The following is a 22,125-nucleotide window of genomic DNA, read 5'->3' as shown; positions in this document are numbered from 1 at the left end:
CTCCAACTGAAGCATGATTACAGGGGAGTCAGAGTGCTCATTTATTTTCTATGGAATGTAATTTGGGCTCTAATTTCATTCTAATTTAGAGTAAAAACATTATCACATTACAATTTATTTTATCTGTTAAAAGGAATCTGTGCTCTTCATCCTGCCCACACATGGTCCTGCTTGGCTTGGGGATTGTGCAGTATAATGCTGGTCACTGTGAAGTGTGATGAGTCTGAAAGTCAGGTCGTGTGGGCAGTTATTTCACTGAAGTTCTTACACTTTTGCTAAAAGAATAATCAAGTACTTATTGCAGATAAAAATATGAAGAAAAAAAATACCAGGAACTCTGTTTAGCAGCTTCACTGTATGCCAGCTGCAGCTCTAATTTGTCATGCTTTACATTTCTCTCACAAATCAGTTCTCAAAAAAGAAGCTATTTACCATGTTGGTTATTTGTGCTCCAAACACCACTTCGACAGAGCTTCTGCAAAATCCACACAGCCCTTGTACACTTGGATGAATGGAATGAAGCTGGAGGTGGGCAGATTCAGGCTGGAGGTGAGGAGGAAGTTCTTCCCCATGAGGGTGGTGAAGCCCTGGAATGGGTTGTCCAGGGAGGTGGTCGAGGCCCCATCCCTGGAGGTGTTTAAGCCCAGGCTGGCTGAGGCTCTGGCCAGGCTGATCTAGTGTGGGGTGTCCCTGCCCATGGCAGGGGGGTTGGAACTGGCTGATCCTTGTGGTCCCTTCCAACCCTGACTGATACTATGATACTATGATACTTGGGCACAATAAGTGTCCTGTGGCTTGTATCACCAGTGCCTGGGTGTAAAAACCTTCTACCTGAAAACAGAACACTTTCAGACAAAACATATCTTCTGCTTATGCAAACAGAAGATACACAGACTACAAATGGACAAAAAACAACAACAAAAACCAAAACACACAAGCAAATAAAAAGCATCCAACAACAGCAATCACAACAACAAAAACCAAACCAAAACCAGTCACAGTGCCACAGTACATTGGAGATTGGAAGGGACCTCCAGAGCTCATTGGGTCCAACCAGCCTGCCAGAGCAGGAAAAATACACCAAACAAACCCCAATCAAACAACAACAAATAAAGAAGCCCCCCTAAACCCCTCAACCAACCAGAAAGAAAGGGAATTTTTACAAACATATGGAGATAAAATGTGTGAATAGGACTCAGTTGTCTAAGAGTTCTCTCTACTACATTTAATTCTCATTTTCTGCACAAATGCTTCTAGCACAGCCAGCAGGTCAAGGGGGGTGATTCTCCCCCTCTAGTCCGCTCTGGTGAGACCCCACCTGGAGCACTGTGTCCAGTTCTGGAGCCCCTGTTACTGGAGGTGCTGGAGCATGTCCAGAGAAGGGTCATGAGGATGAGCAGAGGGCTGGAGCTGCTCTGCTATGGAGACAGACTGAGGGAATTGGGGTTGTGCAGTCTGGAGAATAGAAGGCTCCAAGGAGACCTAATTGTGGTCTTCCAGTATCTGAAGGGGGCTACAAAAAAAAAATGGGGAGGGATTTTGTAGGGGAATGGAGCAAAACTGGAAGTGGTAAGATTCAGATTGGATGTGAGGACGAAGTTCTTCCCCATGAGGGTGGTGAGGCACTGGAAGAGGTTGCCCAGGGAGGTGGTGGAAGCCTCATCCCTGGAGGTGTTTGCAGCCAGGCTGGATGTGGCTGTGAGCAACCTGATGTATTGTGAGGTGTCCCTGCCCATGGCAGGGGGGTTGAAACTGGCTGATCCTTGAGGTCCCTTCCAACCCTGACAATTCTTTGATTCTAATGAAATCTTGCTGAAAAAGTTTCCAATCTGAAAACGTGCCATCTCTTTCGGCACAGCCATCATCATTCTTCATTTCAGAGGTGGTGGAATACAGGCATGCCACCTGTGGCACCCCAACCTATTCAGAGAACTAGCCTCAAAACAAATCACCAGACCAGATCAATTTGGGGTGGAAGCAAATGAAGTTCTATTTACAACCAAACTAAACTCTAGAGATATGAAATGCAATGAATATGTACAAAATACACAATAGATGTGCAACAACAGCCAGGGACTAGGCTAAAGTTCCCCCTTCAAACAGTGACACCACCCTTTAAAGCTCCTCCCTGCCACCAGAAGAAATTAGTTTAATACAGATGCTTTTATTCTTTGTTTTTTACCATCAACATTCTGCATCCCAGGGACATTGCTCTTTCTTCTCTCTGCTGATATCTTATCTAACCAAGAACACCTCTGAAATGGCCCAAGATAGCACAGTTGCTCCAGGGTTTTAATTGTAGCCAACTTTGGTAAGGCAACAACAAATGCTAACTTTCAAGTATAAAGCAAAGTCTCCATGTCTCCATCTGACATGTCTCTTGTGCCTGAAATGCACTAATGTTATCTTTACTTAAGCAGCCCTAGGATGCAGAGTGTTTGGCACAGGACTGAGTTACCCCAGGATACTCCTTGCAAAAGAGATTGTCTCCCACCTCGCTCTCAACTCCCTTTCTCCTGATCCCACTTGAGAGATCATTACTGCAAGGTCCCAGCGGACAGTAAAAGCCCTGGAATAGAGCACTGGATTTAGTCTTTATCTTCGGTGCTCCTCTTTCATGTGCAATGTCTTTGTAGCAAGGTGAATACTTTTTCACACCATGCAGTGCTAGACCATTGTGAATGCTATCAAAAATTACTAATGTATGCCAAGCATCTGCTGATTATCAGAAGTTTTGCTTTCATCAGGAACTTTGTAACTTTCTGGTCAGTTAGTATCTCGATCTCACTGTACCACTCTTTGGTTTTAATGTCAGTTTTCTCCTGTCTCTCCATGTGGTGCATGTTTATATCAACAAACATTTGTGACCTAAGCCCAGGAAGCAAGCTGAGATTTATGAACTTTCACCATGGCAAAAGTAATTCATGTTCTTAAAGAAATACAGGATGAAATCACAGCATCAACCAGGCTGGAAAAGACCTCACAGGTCCAACCTATTACCTAATACCTAACACCTCAGGACAGCTAAACCATGGCTTCAAGTGCCACATCCAAGCCTTTTTTGAACACCTTCAGGGACTGTGTCTCCATCACCTCCCTGGGCAGCACATTCCACTGGCACAGCTTGAGACTGTGTCCTCTTGTTCTGATGTTGGTTGCCTGGGAGAAGGGATCAACCCCCTCCTGGCTACAACCTCCTTTCAGGTAGTTGTAGAGAGCAATAAGGTCTCCCCTGAGCCTCCTCTTCTCCAGGCTAAACAACCCCAGCTCCCTCAGCCTCTCCTCACAGGGCTGTGCTCCAGACCTCTCACCAGCCTTGCTGCCCTTCTCTGGACACAAACCTTTGAGCTTCTCTTAGTTCATACCCACTGCAATGAAATAATCTAACAAATAGTTTCAACTTTTGGACTCAGTCTAGGCCAGCAGGTAGATTGGAAAAGCCTTGATGGTCAACAATTGTGACACAGAGAAAAGCCATTCAAATGCAGCAGTGTTACTCCAAGCTCAAACTTTCAGTGTAGATCAAGGCTGAGTAATTATGGAAATGTAAACAGACCCTGTGTTATAACTGATTACTTCCTCCTCCCCCCTGGTGCTTTCTGCAAGTGTTCAGGGCAGATAAGGCCTTTTCCATCCAACCTCATGAGGCTTGTCATAGTTCATGTATATAGGCAAGGTGCACTCTTTATGCCTCAGTTTAGGGCTATGCCTAACTGCAAATAGGAATTGTCCAGAGACTTTGAGTAGAAGATAAATAACATTAGGGGTTGAATACAGAATAACAGCAATAGCTTGGTTTATATGATCCCATTGTTTTGTTGAATATCTGACATTTGGTACCACAGATTGTCCTTTCTGGTTGTCTCTGCTGCTGCTTGCCTGCTTTGGCTTCTGGCTGCCTTACCTCTGATCTGGCAATCAGAACTGTGTAAGGTACAGGGGGAAGGCAGAGACCAGCAGGCAGGCTGTTAATATGAGCCCTCTGGGCTGCCCAGGGGGAAAGAAGAGCTGAACTTCATAAGGGAACATTTCTGATGTTCTTGGATTGTGAGTATATGGTCGGTATATGGTTACTGCCTTTTATACTTTCATATGCACAGAACACAGAACACAGAATTAACCAGGTTGGAAAAGACCTTGAGATCATCAAGTTCAACCTATCACCCAACACCACCTAATCAACTAAACCATGGCACTGAGTCTCTTTTTAAGCACATCCACTCTCTTTTTAAACCCTTCCAGTGACAGTGGCTCCACACCTCCCCGGGCAGCACATTCCAATGGCCAATCTCTCTTTCTGGGATGAATTTCTTCCTAACATCCAGCCTGAATCTCCCCTGGTGCAGCTTGAGACTGTCTCCTTTTATGTAAATACAACTTCATTTTGACTCCAAGCTCCAGATCTAGTCTGGTGATTCAGTTTAAGAAGGACATTGAAACACTTGAAGGTGTCCAGAAGAGAGCAACGAGGCTGGGGAGAGGCCTTGAGCAGAAGCCCTATGAGGAGAGGCTGAAGGAGCTGGGGCTGCTTAGCCTGGAGAAGAGAAGGATCAGGAGAGACCTTATTGCTGTCTACAACTACCTGAAGGGAGGTTGTAGCCAGGAGGGGGTTGGTCTCTTCTCTCAAGCAACCGGCACCAGAACAAGAGGACACAGTCTCAAGCAGTGCCAGGGGAAGTTTAGGCTGGAGGAGAAAATTCTTCACTGAGACAGTCATCAGCCTTTGGAATGTGCTGCCCAGGGAGGTGGTGGAGTCCCCATCCCTGGAGGGGTTCAAGAGGGTATTGGATGTGGCACTTGGTGCCATGGTTTAGTCATGAGGTCTGTGGTGACAGGTTGGACTCGGTTATCTTTGAGGTCTCTTCCCACCTTGGTGATTCTGTGATTCAGTCTGAGGGTAAATCTCTGATTTGTTGGGGGACAAATCCAACCCCAAACAGTTTCATTAGTTTCATTTCAGTTCATTAAAGCTCATAGAGTTGCAAAACAAAAATCATTAAACATTGAAGGATGCAACATTTCAGCTTTCTGTAAGTGACAGCACTGACTTTTGGCAAAGTCTTGGCAAATTAATCTAATTATATCAAAAAGTACAGTAAATACAAGTATGAATTGTTCCATGGGATTCACTGCACAAGTCAGGCTTAGTGATCCCTAAGCTTTTGCCATTCTGGATACAATTAAATCCTCAAGTGCCATTTATATAGAATGAAGATACTAATGTCTGTAGTCTGTGACTCCTTTAAAAGGATGTTAACACACAAACCTCAGCTGTCTCCTCTGCAGTTTATCAGCCTTTGCACAGGCTGTTTAACACAGGGGGCTACAGTTTCAGAAAGGCACTCTTGAATTGGATTCATTATTTATTTTTTTGCCAACTTGTACTCACTTGCAGCTGTAAGGGTGACTCAGTTACTGACAAAAACAGTTATACATAGATTCCCAACTGCTGTGCTATAAATCCCTTTATGGCAGAAAGGGACCTGGGGTGCTGATGGACAAGCAGCTGAAAGGAGCCAGCAGTGTGCCCAGGTGGCCAAGAAAGCCAAAGGCATCCTGGCTGGGATCAGCAATGCTGTGTGCAGCAGGAGCAGGGAGGGGATTGTCCCCTGGGACTCAGCCCTGGGGAGGCCACACCTCAAGTGTTGTGTCCAGTTTTGGGCAGCTCAATCCAAGAGAGATGTGGAGCTGGAGAGGTGCTGGAGCCAGTATCACAGTATCACCAAGGTTGGAAGAGACCTCAAAGATCATCGAGTCTAACCTGTCACCACAGACCCATGACTAAACCATGGCACCAAGTGCCACATCCAATCTCCTCTTGAACACCTCCAGGGATGGGGACTCCACCACCTCCCTGGGCAGCACATCCCAATGGCTAATGACTCTCTCAGTAAAGAACTTTCTCCTCACCTCGAGCCTAAACTTCCCCTGGCACAGCTTGAGACTGTGTCCTCTTGTTCTGGTGCTGGTTGCCTGGGAGAAGAGACCAACCCCTTCCTGGCTACAACCACCTTTCAGGTAATAGTAGAGGGCAATGAGGTCACCCCTGATCCTCCTCTTCTCCAGGCTAAACAACCCCAGCTCCCTCAGCCTCTCCTCATAGGGCTAGTGAAGGAAGCTGTGAAGGGCCTGGAGAATAATTATGATGAAGAGCAACTCAGGGAGGTGGAGCTGGGGCTGGTGCTGGTCTCCTCTCCCAGGTAATTAGTGATAGAAGAAGAGGGAATACCCAAGGAGATGGAGGAGTCACCATCACTGGAGGTGTTTGTGGAAAGCTTGGATGTGGCACTTAGTGACATGGTCTAGCTGATGATGCGGTGTTGGGTCATAGGCTGGACTTGATGACCTAAGAGCTCTATTCCAGCCTCAGCCATTCTGTGTGATTCTGAGTGATCCTGTGTAAACAGACTATTTCTCTTTCCAACTCATACTAAGAAAGATTTAATCACCAGTGCAGTTGTGATACTCTTTTGTTTTTCCCACAGGTTCCAGCAGCAAATCACATCAAAATTGTTCCCAGGAGCAGAATGAATTCTTGCTTAACGTTTGATTTACTTTCACTGGTAAATGTGGTGATTTATGATGGCTTCCATTTGGTTTATTCATGCTTACAAAAGAAGCAGAAAACATCAGAAGACAGGGCATCACAGTGGGAAAACCATTTGGAAGAGGAAGTTATTCTGTAACTGCTAAACTTTGTGGAGGAATGGATGAAACATTTACAAGAAGAAGATGAGCTACAGGAGTATTACAGAATCACCAGCTAATGGGAATATTATTTGACTAGAAAGCTCAAATTACTTCAAACAAGGCAAAAATACAGAGATCTGTGGCCTGTTCCAGACACCTCTTGGAAGCTTGCAGGCCCCAAATAGCTCTCTCTTGAAGCAATCATCGAAGCACATCGCTGTAACAACAGAGGACACAGTCTCAAGCTGCACCAGGGGAAGTTCAGGCTGGATGTTAGGAAGAAGTTCTTCATAGAAAGAGAGATTGGCCACTGGAATGTGCTGCCCAGGGAGGTGGTGGAGTCACCATCCCTGGGGGTGTTTAGAAAGAGACTGGATGGGGTGCTTGGTGCCATGGTTTAGTTGTTAGTGTTCGGTGATACGTTGGACTCCATGATCTCAAAGGTCTCTTCCAAGCTGGTCTTCTGGTCTGTTCTGATCTATTCTATTCTATTCCATTCTATTCTATTCTATTCTATACAGGTGGATGTAGAAGATGGTTGTCATCATGGACACAGTGCCCTGCTTTCATCCTGATGTGTTGCAGTGATTGTCATTAGAAAGTGGCATAAAAGATGTTGTAATAACCCACACAGCTGGACAGGTACAACTGAAAAATTCTAGTAGTGAGAAGGTTTTGTGGTTGATGTTTCTTAAAGGCTGCAGAGCTGGGCCCATGACAACCTCATGAGGTTCAACAAGACCAAATACAAGGTCCTGCATCTGGGTCGGGGCAAATCCCAGCACTGATAGAGGCTGGGCAGGGACTGGTTGAGAGCAGTCCTGAAGAAAAGGACCTGGGGGTGGTGGTGGATGAGAAGCTCAACAGGAGCCAGCAGTGTGCACTTGCAGCCCAGACAGCCAAGCAGAGCCTGGGCTGCAGCAAGAGAAGTGTGGCCAGCAGGTTGAGGGAGGTGATTCTCCCCCTCTACTCTGCTAAGGTGAGACCCCACCTGGAGTACTCTGTCCAGTTCTGGAGCCTCTATTACAGGAAGGATCTGAAGGTGCTGGAAGGTGTCCAGAGAAGGGCCATGAGGATGATTAGAGGGCTGGAGCACTTCTCCTATGAGGACAGATTGAAGGAGTTGGGTATGTTCAGTCTGGAGAAGAGAAGGCTCCAAGGAGACCTTCTTGTGGCCTTCCATTATCTGAAGGGGGTGACAAGAAGGCTGGGGAGGGACTTTTTTGAGTTTCAGATAGTGATAGGACTGTGGAGAATGGAAACAAAATAGCAATGGGTAGATTCAGACTGGATGTTAGGAAGAAGTTGTTCCCCAGGAGGGTGGTGAGAGACTGGCACAGGTTGCCCAGGGAGGTGGTGGAAGCCTCATCCCTGGAGGTTTTTAATGCCAGGCTGGATGTGGCTGTGAGCAACCTGATGTTGTGTGAGGTGTCCCTGCCCAAGGCAGGGGGCTTGGAACTGGCTGATCCTTGAGGTCCCTTCCAACCCTGACAATACTATGATTCTATGACACCTACAAGTACAGTGCTTGGCATGCATGGTAGTGGAAATCTCCAAAAACAACAGACAGGGAAACCCTGAAATTCTGGCAATTGTTTTGCAAAGAGAGAAGAAATCATCAACCACAGTACAAGACAGACTTAAGATTTGCCTCCTTTCACACTAAATCTTTCAAAGCAAAGATGAAACCTGCAGTGAGCATGCAGAGGTTCACTCCACTTTTAAAAGAGGAAGTTCAACATGGAGTTATCCAGATCATTGTTTTTTCCTATTTCTGATGCAGCTGAAATGAGGAAAGCCAGGGTTTGTTACAGCCATGATCCTCCAGTTCTAAAAGACAGCCATGGTTTGTCATTATCTCTGCTCCTGTAGCCCTGTTCTGTCAGCTGACCTAATTAAAACTCCTTGGCATAGATGTTAATCTAGCTGTTAATGAGAGTGCACTGATGCTGAATGTTTGTATTAACTTGAAAGTGCAGGGAAGAAGTACTGAACAGCAGCGATGCTTCTTTGTGACACAAAGTGGCTTACAGAAGAAACTGTTTGAGTCAATGCCTCTTGACACAGAAAAATGTTGCATGGCTTTTAATTGCCATCCAAAACAACAGACAACACAACCTGCTTCTTAAATCCACATTTTATTACAGGTGGCAAAGTCATGCACTGTCCTTCACAGCCATATTTCTGAATGGTACCTATTAGGGTTACATATTTCCACCACAGTTTATGGGGTCTCCTGCAGGCTAGCATGCTGCAGTCTCAGTATCACCTTGCATAATAGCCTGAATTTAAAATTTCACTATGGTTGTAAGAGATTAAATCTGCTCTCTCTTGAGGTGAAACAATAACGATGAAATCACCTTTGCTCCTCACCCAGACCACAGCTGCCCAGGGAGGGGATGGTGAGCAGACACCACTGGATAAGGACTCTCTGGAATGTGCACAGACAAGATCATCTCTAGCCATCAGCTACCCCAGGAAGGGAGGATGGTGCAAGGGACAATGGGTTCACCACCTGCACACATACCTAAAAATACCTGTGACTGAAACTGCATAAAAGTCCTGAGCAATGCCTGCCCAGGGGAAGAAAAATGGAGAACATACAAGCAGAGAAAAGGACAGACACAGGAGAAAAGACATCACCATGGAGCCTGGAAGCAGCAGACCAGGAGGAACCCTCTCTCCATGTCCTAAGTTCCACCTGCTGCAACTCATGGAGCTGAAGGGGCTGCTCAGAGAAGGACTTGGACTTTGGGATCTCTCCCTCCCCTCCTCCAGTGGAGGACAGCACAGCCAACAAGGATGACTTCTCCTCCAAGCCAAACCAGCAGCAACCTTCCTCCACAGACCCAATCTGTCTTGTGGGGTGTGGGGTGTGGTAATATAATTCCTTTCCTCTTCTGTCTCCCTCTTCTCCCTCTCTCTCTCTCTCTCTATTTTTCCCCTCTCTCTCTCCCTTCTTCTGTTCCTCCACTTTATTCTATATTAGCCTCGAGGGCTGTTGATATTTTGGCCTCCTTTGTGCCTCTAATTTCGTAACAGGGGAATGTTCAAAGGAGCTGAGGCTCTTTCCCTCTCTGGGCCAAGACAATGGCCCACTCAATAAATTGCATGCTTTTGTATATCCCTAATGTTCTTTCCTTACGTGCCATAGCATACACATGGGTAAAATAACTTGAGGAACGCTTAGAATAGAAAAATATCTCAGTCTGGTTTAGAAATTGTCTAGAAACACATTAGAATTTCTTGTGAACCACATTGAAACCACTACTGCCAAAAAAAGGGAGGAAATGCCAACTCACAGCAGAAGGCACCATAAACACTGAGATGGTTAGCCAACGTGGGCTGGACAGGAGGTCCTTAATGCAGCAGTCAGCAAAGGCAAGCTACAACAATCCTAAACAATGGGTGCCTTTCAAGTATTTCCTTAAAATCCACCAGATGGATTGTGATATCTGAACTACAGAAAGCAAGACAGAACTCCAGATGAAGTAGGTTTAAGCATTACCATGCTCCACGTGGATGAATGTCCTTATTTCTGCTAGAGCAGGGCTGCATTAAGTCTCTCCCTCAACACCAAGCATCAGAACTTCATCTTCTTGCAAGCAAACTTCCATGTGAAATGAGAAGCCATCTGACAGCAATTGATCCCCTGTAGCTCACTCTCCTTTTCTAATCCACACTGCCTGACAGCATCACAAACACTATGGCACGGGTTGCCATCAACATCCATCTCTCTCTCTCTCCCACCTGCTAACACAGAGCTAATAATGAACAAGGAGTTTAGGCAAATGCCTGTTCCACACCTGTGAGCACAGTGCTTCCCCTGGCCAAGGGACAGGAGAGTCATCTATTTACTACACAAGGCTCTGGAAAATGGAAATGTCATCCGTCAGTTCATTTTCTTTCTGACTCACACAGGTATTGCACAATCAGGGGAACAAAGCCTTGAAAGAAGTGCCAAAGGATGGAAGGAAATTGGCAGGGGAATGTAATCTCTCCACCAGGCTCCTGGACTGCAGACAAAGGGGGGAAGAGGGGAGATAAATCCAAGTGCACAACAAAGGAAAGAGTTCCTTACAGAAACATGCAGTTAGCACAGTGTCCAACACCGAGCTGCTCAAAGAACCTGGCTGCTTCTCGGGTGTCAAACAGACAGTGCCCTGCAGAGAAACCATTCCCACTGCAGGAGAACAAATTACAGGGATGAAAGACAGTTTTCCACACTTTCTTCCCTAAGTATCAGTTACACTTCTCAGCAAGAAAGTAATCATGAAAAATCATGCTCAAGCTTTGGCATTTCTTTGTGTCCTGCATCATTATGGAATGATGGTATCAGAAGACAGACAAAGAAGAGCCAGTAACAGGAAGACATCTAGGGTACAAGTCCATGAGTTAATGTTTGAAACCATCTGGAATTGATTGAGCCTCTTTCTGCCTACACTTCTCTTGTAAAATTCACTGGATTTCACTAGGCCAGAGGGAGAGCACAGAATCACAGCATTAACCAGATTGGAAAATACCTTTGAGATCATCAAGTCCAGCTTACCACCCAACACCATCTAATAACTAAACCACAGCCCCAGGTGCCTCATCCAGGCTTTTTTTAAACACTTCCAGTGATGGTGACTCCACCACCTCCCTGGGCAGCACATTCCAGTGGCCAATCTCTCTGTCTGGGAAGAATTTCTTCCTCACATCCAGCCTAAACCTCCCCTGGTGCATCCTGAGACTGTGTCCTCTTGTTCTGGTGCTGCTTGCCTGGGAGAAGAGACCAACCCCCACCTGGCTACAACCTCCCTTCAGGTAGTTGTAGAGAGCAATGAGGTCTCCCCTGAGCCTCCTCTTCTCCAGGCTAAGCAACCCCAGCTCCCTCAGCCTCTCCTCACAGGGCTGTGCTCCAGACCCCTCTCCAGCCTTGTTGCCCTTCTCTGGATAACCTACTCTGTCTTCAGTGGTCTGAGCACTGGGTGTTTTTTTTTCATTGTACCCTGTGGAAGGCTAATAACCAGCACAAGAATTTCTATGAGGAAAGCAGCCCTAGCAGTTTACATTTTAAAAGCTTTAAAGCAAAACACAAAGATAAGTATTTGTTTTCCAAGAGGGCAAAGGCCAGAACAAAACCTCCCCCTGGTATATAGGTACAGACACCAATTCTCTGGGGCTAAGCCATGGCCCTCAGCACTGCATCTCTGCCTCTTTCAAACACCTCCAGGGATGAGGATTCAGCCACATCCCAGGGCAGCCTGTGCCAGGCTCTGAGTAGCCTTTCAGTGAAGAAGTTTCTTCTCATATCCAACCTCAGCCTCACCTGGTGGTAAGTTGTGGCCATTTCTTCTTGCCTTATCCCTTATTATTAAGGAGAAGAGACCAACCCCCACCTGGCTCCAACCTCCTTTCAGGGAATTGTAAAGAGTGAGAAGGTCTTCCCTCACCCTCCCATTCCCTGGAGGTGTAGAGACTTCCTGGTTCTCTGCAAACCCCTGAAAAGAAGTTGAAGCCAGGTGGGTCTTGGTCTGAATCTCCCCTCTTCTGAGTCCAGTTCAGATCAGGAGGCAGCAATACTGTTGCCTCTTTTCTCTGCTTCACTGGAAGAAATTTGAATGTTTCCCTGCAATAGCACTCACTTGGCTAACTGCTGTGGCAAACAGGCCTTGAGGACAGAGAGGCTGCTTTGTAAAACACAAGCTTTACTGTCACTGCAAAGAAGCAAGCCATACAAATTCTCAGGCACAACTGATGCTTGAACCACAGGCCCATGAGACATCACCCAACTAACTGACACGATTTCTTGCCCCCTACTAACAACAGCAACTGCAATAAAACTGATTCCTGATTCCCAGAAGTACTCCAGGGTTGATCACTAATCACACCCTTCTTACCATCAACAATAATAAAATCCTCCCCCCATTACCATCCTATTTCTCACATCCAATCCCTCAATCCCCTGCCTTGTAACTATGATAGCCATTACCTCAGCAGCCCTGGTGGGGCTGAATCATAGAATCAGAGAATTGTTAGGGTTGGAAGGGACCTCAAGGATCAGCCAGTTCCAACCCCCCTGCCATGGGCAGGGACACCTCACACTACAGCAGGTTCCTCACAGCCACATCCAGCCTGGCCTTAAAGACCTCCAGGGATGAGGCTTCCACCACCTCCCTGGGCAACCTGTGCCAGGCTCTCACCACCCTCATGGGGGAGAACTTCCTCCTCACATCCAATCTGAATCTACCCATTTCTAGTTTTGCTCCATCCCCCCCAGTCCTATCACTCCCTGACACCCTAAAAAGTCCCTCCCCAGCTTTCTTGTAGCCCCTTTCAGATGCTTGAAGGCCACAAGGAGGTTTCCTTGGAGTCTTCTCTTCTCCAGAGTGAACAGCCCCAACTCTCAGTCTGTCCTCATACATGGGAGCTCCAGCCCTCTGATCACCCTCATGGCCCTTCTCTGGAAATGCTCCAGAATGTCCAGATCCTTCCTGTAATGGGGGCTCCAGAACTGGTTAAATAGGCCTCAACCAAACACAAATTTAAAAAGCCCTGCCCCTCTCCTCTATCTCCCACCTTGGCTGAACAGCCACTATCATCATCTATACCCCAACTCACCCTACGAACTTTCTTCCTCAGTACTCTCCTACCCAACCACTACCATCTCCCTCACCCTCAACACATCTAACACTACAAAACTATCAACAATAATAACCTCATGAACAAAATCCCCATGCTCAATGCAAGCCTTATGCTCACTCTACTATCCCTGGCTGGACTCCCACCACTCACCGGTTCCTTACCAAAGTGACTCAGCATCCAGGAACTCACCAAACAAGACATAACCATGGCAGCCCTCACCATCACCCTCCTATCCCTACTACACTTAATCTTCTACCTCTGTCTTACCTACTGCAGTGGGTTGAAATGACCACCCAACTAATCTGGGACACTTGAACGTGTCCAGAGAAGGGCAACAAGGTTGGGGAGAGGCCTTGAGCACAGCCCTGTGAGGAGAGGCTGAGGGAGCTGGGGTTGCTTAGCCTGGAGCAGAGGAGGCTCAGGGGTGACCTCATTGCCCTCTACAACTACCTGAAAGGAGATTGTAGCCAGGAGGGAGTTGGTCTCTTTTCCCAGGCAACCAGCACCAGAACAAGAGGACACAGTCTCAAGTTCGCCAGGGGAAGTTTAGGCTGGAGGTGAGGAGAAAGTTCTTCACCAAGAGAATCATTTGTCATTGGAATGTGCTGCCCAGGGAGGTGGTGGAGTCACCATCCCTGGAGGTGTTCAAGAGAGGATTGGACGTGGCACTTCGTGCCATGGTCTAGTCATGGGGTCTGTGGTGACAGGTTGGAGTCGATGATCCTTGAGGTCTCTTCCAACCTTGGTGATTCTGGGATCCTGTGATACCCCCCACAATAAATCACCAGACTTAGCTGAGTGTGGGCTGGAAGCAAATGAAGTTCCATTGTGTTTGTTGGCACAGAAAGAGTATATTGTTATTGGGTTTTTTTAAGTTATGTGGCAAAAATAAGAAAGCTTCAATTCACTTCAACTTCAAACACAAGTCCTTCATGCACTCCTTTTGACCAGAAAGATCAAAGCGCTTCAGACACGATTACATATTTGACTTGGACTGTAACACTCCATACTGGACACCTGTATGTGCACCAAAGCAACTGCATTCATAAAGTCACATTGCTACGAGAAGACAGGCAGACCAGCTCCTCTTTTCCTCTGCAGACAGAGATAGGTTGCTTTCAGTTTCTCCAGTTAAGGTCATTCTGCTTTGACTGACAGTGTGCTCTCAAGAGCAACAGCAGAAAAACAGAGCACAGCACCACTGTATATTACATTTTACCATTCCTCAGTGCTGAGCTACAAGAGGATAGCATTTTATTTTAGGTAGCTTTTTCTCATGCCACAACAAAAACCTCCCTATATTTAGGTTGTCAGAGGTAGTCAGAGGATTTCTGACTCATGCTTGGAAACTGCTTTGCTTAGCCTTTTATCAGTGCTTTTCATTGGCTGCAAGCTTGAAATAGAATCATAGAATTGTTAGGGTTGGAAGGACCTCAAGGATCATCCAATTCCAACCCCCCTGCCATGGGCAGGGACACCTCACACTACATCAAGTTGCTCACAGCCACATCCAGCCTGGCCTTAAAGACCTCCAGGGATGAGGCTTCCACCACCTCCCTGGGCAGCCTGCTCCAGTGTCTCACCACCCTCATGGGAAAGAACTTCTTCCTAACATCCAGCCTGAATCTCCCCACTTCTAGTTTTGTTCCATTCCCCCCAGTCCAATCACTACCTGACACCCTCAAAAGTCCCTCCTCAGTTTCTTGTAGCCCCTCTGGAGATCATCAAGTCCAACACCCCCTGCCAGAGCAGGAACTTAGAATCTAGTACGTGTCACACAGGAATGCATTCAGATGAGCCTTGAAAGTCTGCGGAGAAGGAGACTCCACAACCTCTCTGGGCAGCCTGTTCCAGTGCTCTGGGACCCTCACAATGAAGAAGTTCCTCCTCATCTTGAGGTGGAACTTCCTGTGCTGCAGTTTACATCCATTGCTCCTTGTCTTATCACAGGGAGCAAGTGAGCAGAGCCTGTCCCCTCCCTCTTGACCCCCAGCCCTCAGATAGTTATAGACATTGATTAAATCCCCTCTCAGTCTTCTCCTCTCCAGACTAAACAGCCCCAGGGCTCTCAGCCTCTCCTCACCAGGCAGTGCTGCAGTCCCTTCAGCATCCTTGTAGCCCTCCCTTGGACTCTCTCCAGCAGATCCCTGTCCCTCCTGAACTGGGGAGCCCAGAACTGGTTGCAATATTCCAAGTGAAATCTCACTAGGGCAGAGTAGAGGGACAGGAGAACCTCCCTGGCTCTGCTGGACACACTGCTCCGAATGCAGCCCAGGACCCCATTGGCCTTCTTGGCCCCCAGGGCACATTGCTGTCCCATGCAGAACTTGTTGTCCACCAGCACTCCCAGCTCCTTCTCCACAGGGCTGCTCTCCAGCAGATCCCCTCCCAGCCTGTCCTGCTGCAGTTTGTTCTTCCTTCCCAGGTGCAGGACTCTGCACTTATCCCTGTTGAGCCTCATGAGGTTCCTCTCTGCCCAGCTCTCAGTCTGTCCAAGTCTCTGAATGGCCTCACAGCCTTCAGGTGTCTCAGCCAAGGCTCCCAGTTTGGTATCATCAGCAAACTTGCTGAGCAGACTCTGTCTGTCCCATCATCAATGCCATTGATGGAGATGTTGAACAGGTCTGGACCCAGCACTGATCCCTGGGGGACTCCACAGGTTACAGCTCTCCGGCTGGACTTGGCACCATTGACCACCACTCTTTGCACTCTGTTGTGTCACCAGTTCCTAATCCATCTCTCAGTTCTTCTGTCCCACATTCCTTGCACAAAATCCAGCGTGTAGCAAAAGGGTTTGTGTGTATCATTACACAAGACACATAGTATGGGCACAAGTTATTTGTATACTGAGAAAACATTTACTTGGTTGCTTGTCTCTGGTCCAGCTATGTCCAAAGTAGACCCAAGATGCCTTCTGCATCACAAAGCAGATTGCTGCTATCCCACTTGTACTTCCTTTCAAGCAGTGCAGTGAAAACACGCCAGGTTACCTGACTCTTTCTGTAGTCTGCTTGCTGCTCTCTTCTGCTGAAAGCCACTCAAGTTCAATCATTGCAAATGCTATACAAAAAATTGCTGATTTATTTCCCTGCTGGGAAAGTCAATAAAACAATTTGTGACTTGACATCCAACAAATCACTGAGCCATGAAACTAACATTCTGACAACCATTCATTTCAGCCAGGAGTCGCAGAGTGGCTTAGCTTGCAAGGGACTTCAAAGATCATCTACTCCAACCACCCCACAGTGGGCAAGGACACCTCTCCACTAGACGCTGCTGCTCAAGGCCTCTTCCAATCCAGCCTTGAACACTCCCAGGGAGGAGGCATCCACGACTTCCCTGGGTTCTTTATGTGTATAGATACCTGCTTCTGGACTTAGTATTGCTTTTAAAAGTTAAATACAAAGATATGAAAAACAGTATATGGCTAGGCTCAGCTAGGCTCAGCTAGGCTAGGCTAGGCTCAGCTAGGCTAAGCTAGGCTCAGCTAGGCTAAGCTAGGCTAGGCTAGGGACAGCAACCACCTTGCTAGGATTCCCGTTCCAGTGTTCCTCTTCACGCTCTTGGTAAAAAAATGCTTCCTCACGTCCCTGGCACAGCTTTGAACTATTCCCAAGTGTCCTAGCACTGCATCCCAGGGAGCTCAGTGCCTCCCTCTCCACATCCCCTCCCTCAGGAAGCTGTAAAGAGCAACACAGTTGCCTCTCAAGCTCCTTATCTTCAAACTAGACAAACCAGTGTCTTCAGCTGTTCCTCACAGGGCATTCCTCCCAGCCCTTTCACCAACTTTGTTGGCCTCCTCTGGACCCACTGCATGGGCACAGCTGTGTTATGCTGAGACTCCGTCTTACCCTGGCCTTGAAGGTCATCAGATCTTGAAGGCAGGATGCAAATGATTTTTGTCAAGGTTTTTTGATCAAAATGTTCTGATGTATTTTGCAAGATCCAGAAGGAACTTGGAATATTTTATTCATTAAATGTACAAACACACAGACAAGCACAGTTGAGAGCACATGTGTGTGTGTGTGTGTGTGTGTATATATATATATAAATAACTGTTATGACTCTGCTGACTGCAGTGATCAGGGCTCCACTTTCAAAAAGAAAAGGGAGCCCAAGGACAGCTTTCTTCACTGTATATATAGCCAGGAGAGTTTCATCACATTGCACCCAAGAAAACATTTTCAGCAGTGAGTGTGAGAGACTGAATCTTGTTTCTCCTGATGTGACTCAACAAAGATAAAATCACCTTTGCTGCTTGCCCAGACAACAGCTGATGTGTATTGGGCAGAGCCACTGGAATGACTCTTGGGAAGGGGCACAGATAAGGATTGCTCAGGAGACTGCAGCTGCCCTGGAAAGGGGCAGAGGCCAATCGATACTCTCTGGAATATACACACCTAAAAACTGTATAAAAGATCTGAGCAACTGCTGGCTCAGGAGAAGGAAAACACAGAAGGAAAAGACCTGGACAATGCTGCTGAGAAGGAAAACACAAGAGAAAGAAAAGCCTGGGGCAATGCTGCTCTGAAGAAAAATGGGGAGAATACCAGGAGAGAAAAATGACAAAGACATCACCATGGAGCCTGGAAGCTGCAGCCCAAGAGGAAGCCTCTTTCCATGTCCTAAGTTCCACCTGCTGCAACTCATGGAGCTGAAGAGGCTGCCCAGAGGACAGCACAGCCAACAAGGACCATATCTCTTCTACAGCCAAAGCTGCAGCACCCTTCCTCTACAGACCCAACAGCTCCTCTACAGCCAAAACTGCAGCACCTTTCCTCCACAGACCCAGACTGTCTTGGGGTGAGAGGTGTGGTAATAGAATTCCTTTCCTCTTCTCTCTCTCCCTTTCTATTTTCTCTCTCTCCCCTTCTGATCCATCCACTTTATTTGTGTAATAAATAGCCTCGAGGGCTGTTGATATCTCGGCCTCATGTGTGCCTCTCATTTCATAACACAGGAATATTCAAAAGAACTGAGTCTCTTTCCCTCTCTGGACCGAGACAGTGAGCCAGAAGTCTGAAACATTTGCACTGAACTAGACTTTAAGATTTTAGAGTTTTTCTCACCCACTACAGAAAACTTAGTCTCAGAGCTGCACACTTTGTTAAACTACAGACTGACACCGACAGCACTTCGGTTCATCTTCTGATGCTGCCTCCTCAGAATCACAGAATAGTTTGGGTCACAAGGAACATTTAAAGGTCATTTAGTCCAATCCCCCTGTAATGAGCTAACACTACCAGAAGTGTGCCTGGGGATTCATCATTTCAGGAAGTCAGAACAGCTCCTTCTTTCCTGCCCAATGTATTGTGTGTGAGATCCACTGTGCTCCATTACAACAATTACCTAAACCCAGTGTCCAAAGTCCTGATACTCTGGGAGACATCTGCTACACACCAGAAAATGGGGAGGCTGAAGTGCTGCAATTTTAAATGCTGGTTTTCCATTCAAACATAAAATTAGTCATTAATAAAATTATATTAGAAATTGTAACTCTCCTAAGCCACTGAAATCTGAAATCACTGAAATCTGCTGTGGCCCCTGAGTCTCTGCAATGCTTATCTTTATCAAAGGGCTTGACTGCTGGAATGATGGCTGACCAGCAACCCATTAAGTGTGCCCAAGGAAGAGCAGTACAGAGCTTGAGAAGTCCAATCTTTTCCCTATGTTTTGAGCTTTTCTAAGGTAACTTCACCACTTCTCTATGAGTTCCTTGTGGAAAAGACCCAACAGTCCACAGCTCTGGCCCCTAGAGACTATGACAATAATAATCACCAGCCGGAAAGGCTTTTGGGATCAGCTTGAAAGGCTCCCACTGAAAGCTGAGGGAAAAACCAGAAGTGAGTAGTTGTAACATCATGTTCCTTAGAATAGATGAGTGAGGAAGCTATTAAATATTTAGGATGTGATATTAAAGAGTACATGCAATTAAAACTCCTCCATGTTTTTGTTTGCCTCATGAAGCCAGGATAAGAAGCTTTATTCAGTGTAGACTGCGAATGGGCAAGCCATCTATGCTGTACTGCAAACTTCAGTTCATCTCAGCATATTGCCCATCAAGGAAGACAGCAGGAAAGACAGCTGTGATCTGAATCATTTTGTTTAGCTTTAAACCCAGGTGAGAACAGAGATAATTTACAGATCAATTATCCTCAGGGAAGAAAAACTATGAGAGAGGAGGCCTGAAGGACTAAACACTCTTGAGCTAGCACTTGTTTGTAAAATAATTATCAGTCTTGGCAGATCACAGGCTCACAGGATGTCAGGGGTTGGAAGAGACCTCTGGAAGCCATGGAGTCCAACCTCCCCTGACAGAGCAGGGCCATAGAATCCAGCACAGGTCACACAGGAATGCATCCAGATGGGTCTGGAAAGTGTCCAGAGAAGGAGACTCTACAACCTCTCTGGGCAGCCTCTTCCAGTGCTCTGGGACCCTCACAGTGAAGAAGTTCCTCTTCATGTTGGGGTGGAACCTCCTGTGCTGGAGTTTCTATCCATTGCCCCTTGTCCTCTCAGTGAGTGCAACTGAGCACAGCCTGTCCCCTCCCTCTTGACCCCCAGCCCTCAGAGATTTAGAAACATTGATTAAATCCCCTCTCAGTCTTCTCCTCTCCAGACTAAACAGCCCCAGGGCTCTCAGCCTCTCCTCATCAGGCAGTGTTCCAGTCCCTTCAGCATCCTTGTAGCCCTCCCTTGGACTCTCTCCAGCAGATCCCTGTCCCTCTTGAACTGAGGAGCCCAGAACTGGCCTCCCCTTGGACATGGACCCATTGTCAGCCACTCTTTAGGTATGGCTGTCAAGCCACTTCTTTATCCACCAAGCTGTCCACCCATCTAGACCATATTTCAGCATCCTGGGGACCAGGATGTTGTGTGGGACATATATATAACCTTAACAACCATGAAAGCCATAAATACATTATGAAAGCAAAGCCTGTATTGAGAGGCTGTTCCTAATGTGCCTGTAAAGAAGCATTTTTGTGCAATCAGTTACTCTTTTAATGTTTTTCCTTTGCAATTTACTCTGACAGAAGCTGTGAAAGCAACAGCAGACGTGTTGGCATATAAAAAAACCTTCTGGCAAGGAGGAATGTGCAACTTTGGTTTATATTTATCTTGCTTCCTCTTCCACTTAGATCATGGTTTCAAAATTTATCTCATTCTCCCCTCTTCTATTTCGAGACATTAATGCCACCCTGTGAGTGCTTCAAAAATAAACCCAGTGTCATTCAATAACTTCTGCAAATAATCTTTAATAAAGGTCTGGAGCTCAAGTGGATAACAAGAAGGCAATAAAATGCCTAATACCATTTATAGGTCATGTAATACAACAGTTTATTTTAGCTCCTGTGAGGATTGGTGCGGAACAGCTAATACTCTGCCTCCTTAGTCACACTTTGACACTTGTTGTTGCATGCAGACCACAGGGGGATGGAAGGAAGCTCAGGAGATCAGTGAGTCCAACCCCAATTTGAAGCCCCAGCCCTATAGGTTCAGTAAATCAGCTTTAAATTAAAAATCAGGCTTCACCACAAAAGTATTTCAGCTCTGCTAAGGGCTGAGAAGCCTCCCAGCATAGCATTGCATGCTAGCACTAAGCATAGAAAGAGCACAAGATTCACATCTCTTCAGTTAACCTTGTCTAAACTGCATAGACCACAGAATCTCAGAATTAACCAGGTTGGAAAAGACCTCAGAGATCATCAAGGCCAACTTACCATCCAACACCATCTAATCAACTAAACCATGGCACTAAGGTTTTTCTTAAACACTCCCAGGGACTGTGACTCCACCACCTCCCAGGCAGCACATTCCAGTGGCCAATCTCTCTTCCTGTGAAGAATTTCTTCCTAACATCAGCCTAAACCTCCCCTGGTGCAGCTTGAGACTGTGTCCTCTTGTTCTGGTGCTGGTTGCCTGGGAGAAGAGACCAAGCCCCACCTGGCTACAACCTCCCTTCAGGTAGTTCCAGACAGCAATAAGGTCTCCCCTGAGCCTCCTCTTCTCCAGGCTAAACACCCCCAGCTCCCTCAGCCTCTACAGTGGATAACTGCTCTGCCATTAACCTACATGGGTTGCAGGAAACAGCCTGCCTCACCACGGTCTTCACCATGGAACTGGAGCACATCCTGCCTCTCCATCAGCACTGACCTTGGTGTCTGCAACATTTGTCTCACATATTCTCCTTCCTTGCTCTCTGGCTGTCATTTTCTCAGCAAGTTTCCCCCCTTTTAATTAACTTATCAAAGAAGTACTACCACTGTCACTGACAGACTTGCTCTTAGCCACTGCTGGGTCTATCTTGGAGCTGGCTGACATTGGCTTTACTGGACATAGAGGAAGTTTCTAACAACTTCTTGGACCAGAACAAGAGGACACAGTCTCAGGCTGCACCAGGGGAAGTTCAGGCTGGAGGTCAGGAGGAAGTTTTACACAGAGAGAGTGATTGCCCATTGGAATGGGCTGCCTGGGGAGGTGGTGGAGTCGCCATCACTGGAGGTGTTCAGGAGGAGACTTGACAGGGTGCTTGGTGACATGGGTTAGTTGATTAGGTGGTGTTGGATGACAGGTTGGACACAATGATCTTGAAGGTCTCTTCCAACCTGGTCTATTCTATTCTATTCTATTCTATTCTATTCTATTCTATTCTATTCTATTCTATTCTATTCTATTCTCACAGAAGCCATCCCTGTAGCACCTCCAATACCAAAACCTTGCTGGGAAAACTCAATAAAATGTGGCACTTAGGGCTCCTGGTTTGTGGTGGACTTGGCAGTGCTAGGCTTATGGTTGTACTTAGTGATT

The 22,125-nt window shown here is 46.7% G+C and overlaps 1 protein-coding gene across 3 annotated transcripts in view; it reads right to left on the bottom strand.

The window, feature by feature from the left end:
• ZNF385D (zinc finger protein 385D) overlaps positions 1-22,125 on the bottom strand; it is a 389,020-nt gene that overhangs the window by 241,091 nt on the left and 125,804 nt on the right. The gene's annotated exons all lie outside the window — the stretch shown is intronic.

This window comes from Melanerpes formicivorus, unplaced genomic scaffold (genome assembly GCF_026170545.1).
Source record: "Melanerpes formicivorus ecotype bairdi unplaced genomic scaffold, bMelFor1.0.p_v2 SCAF_23, whole genome shotgun sequence".
In the NCBI taxonomy this organism is placed as follows: domain Eukaryota; kingdom Metazoa; phylum Chordata; class Aves; order Piciformes; family Picidae; genus Melanerpes; species Melanerpes formicivorus.
Note: the sequence above shows the minus strand (reverse complement) of the source record. Positions and strands in the feature narration are given on the sequence as shown.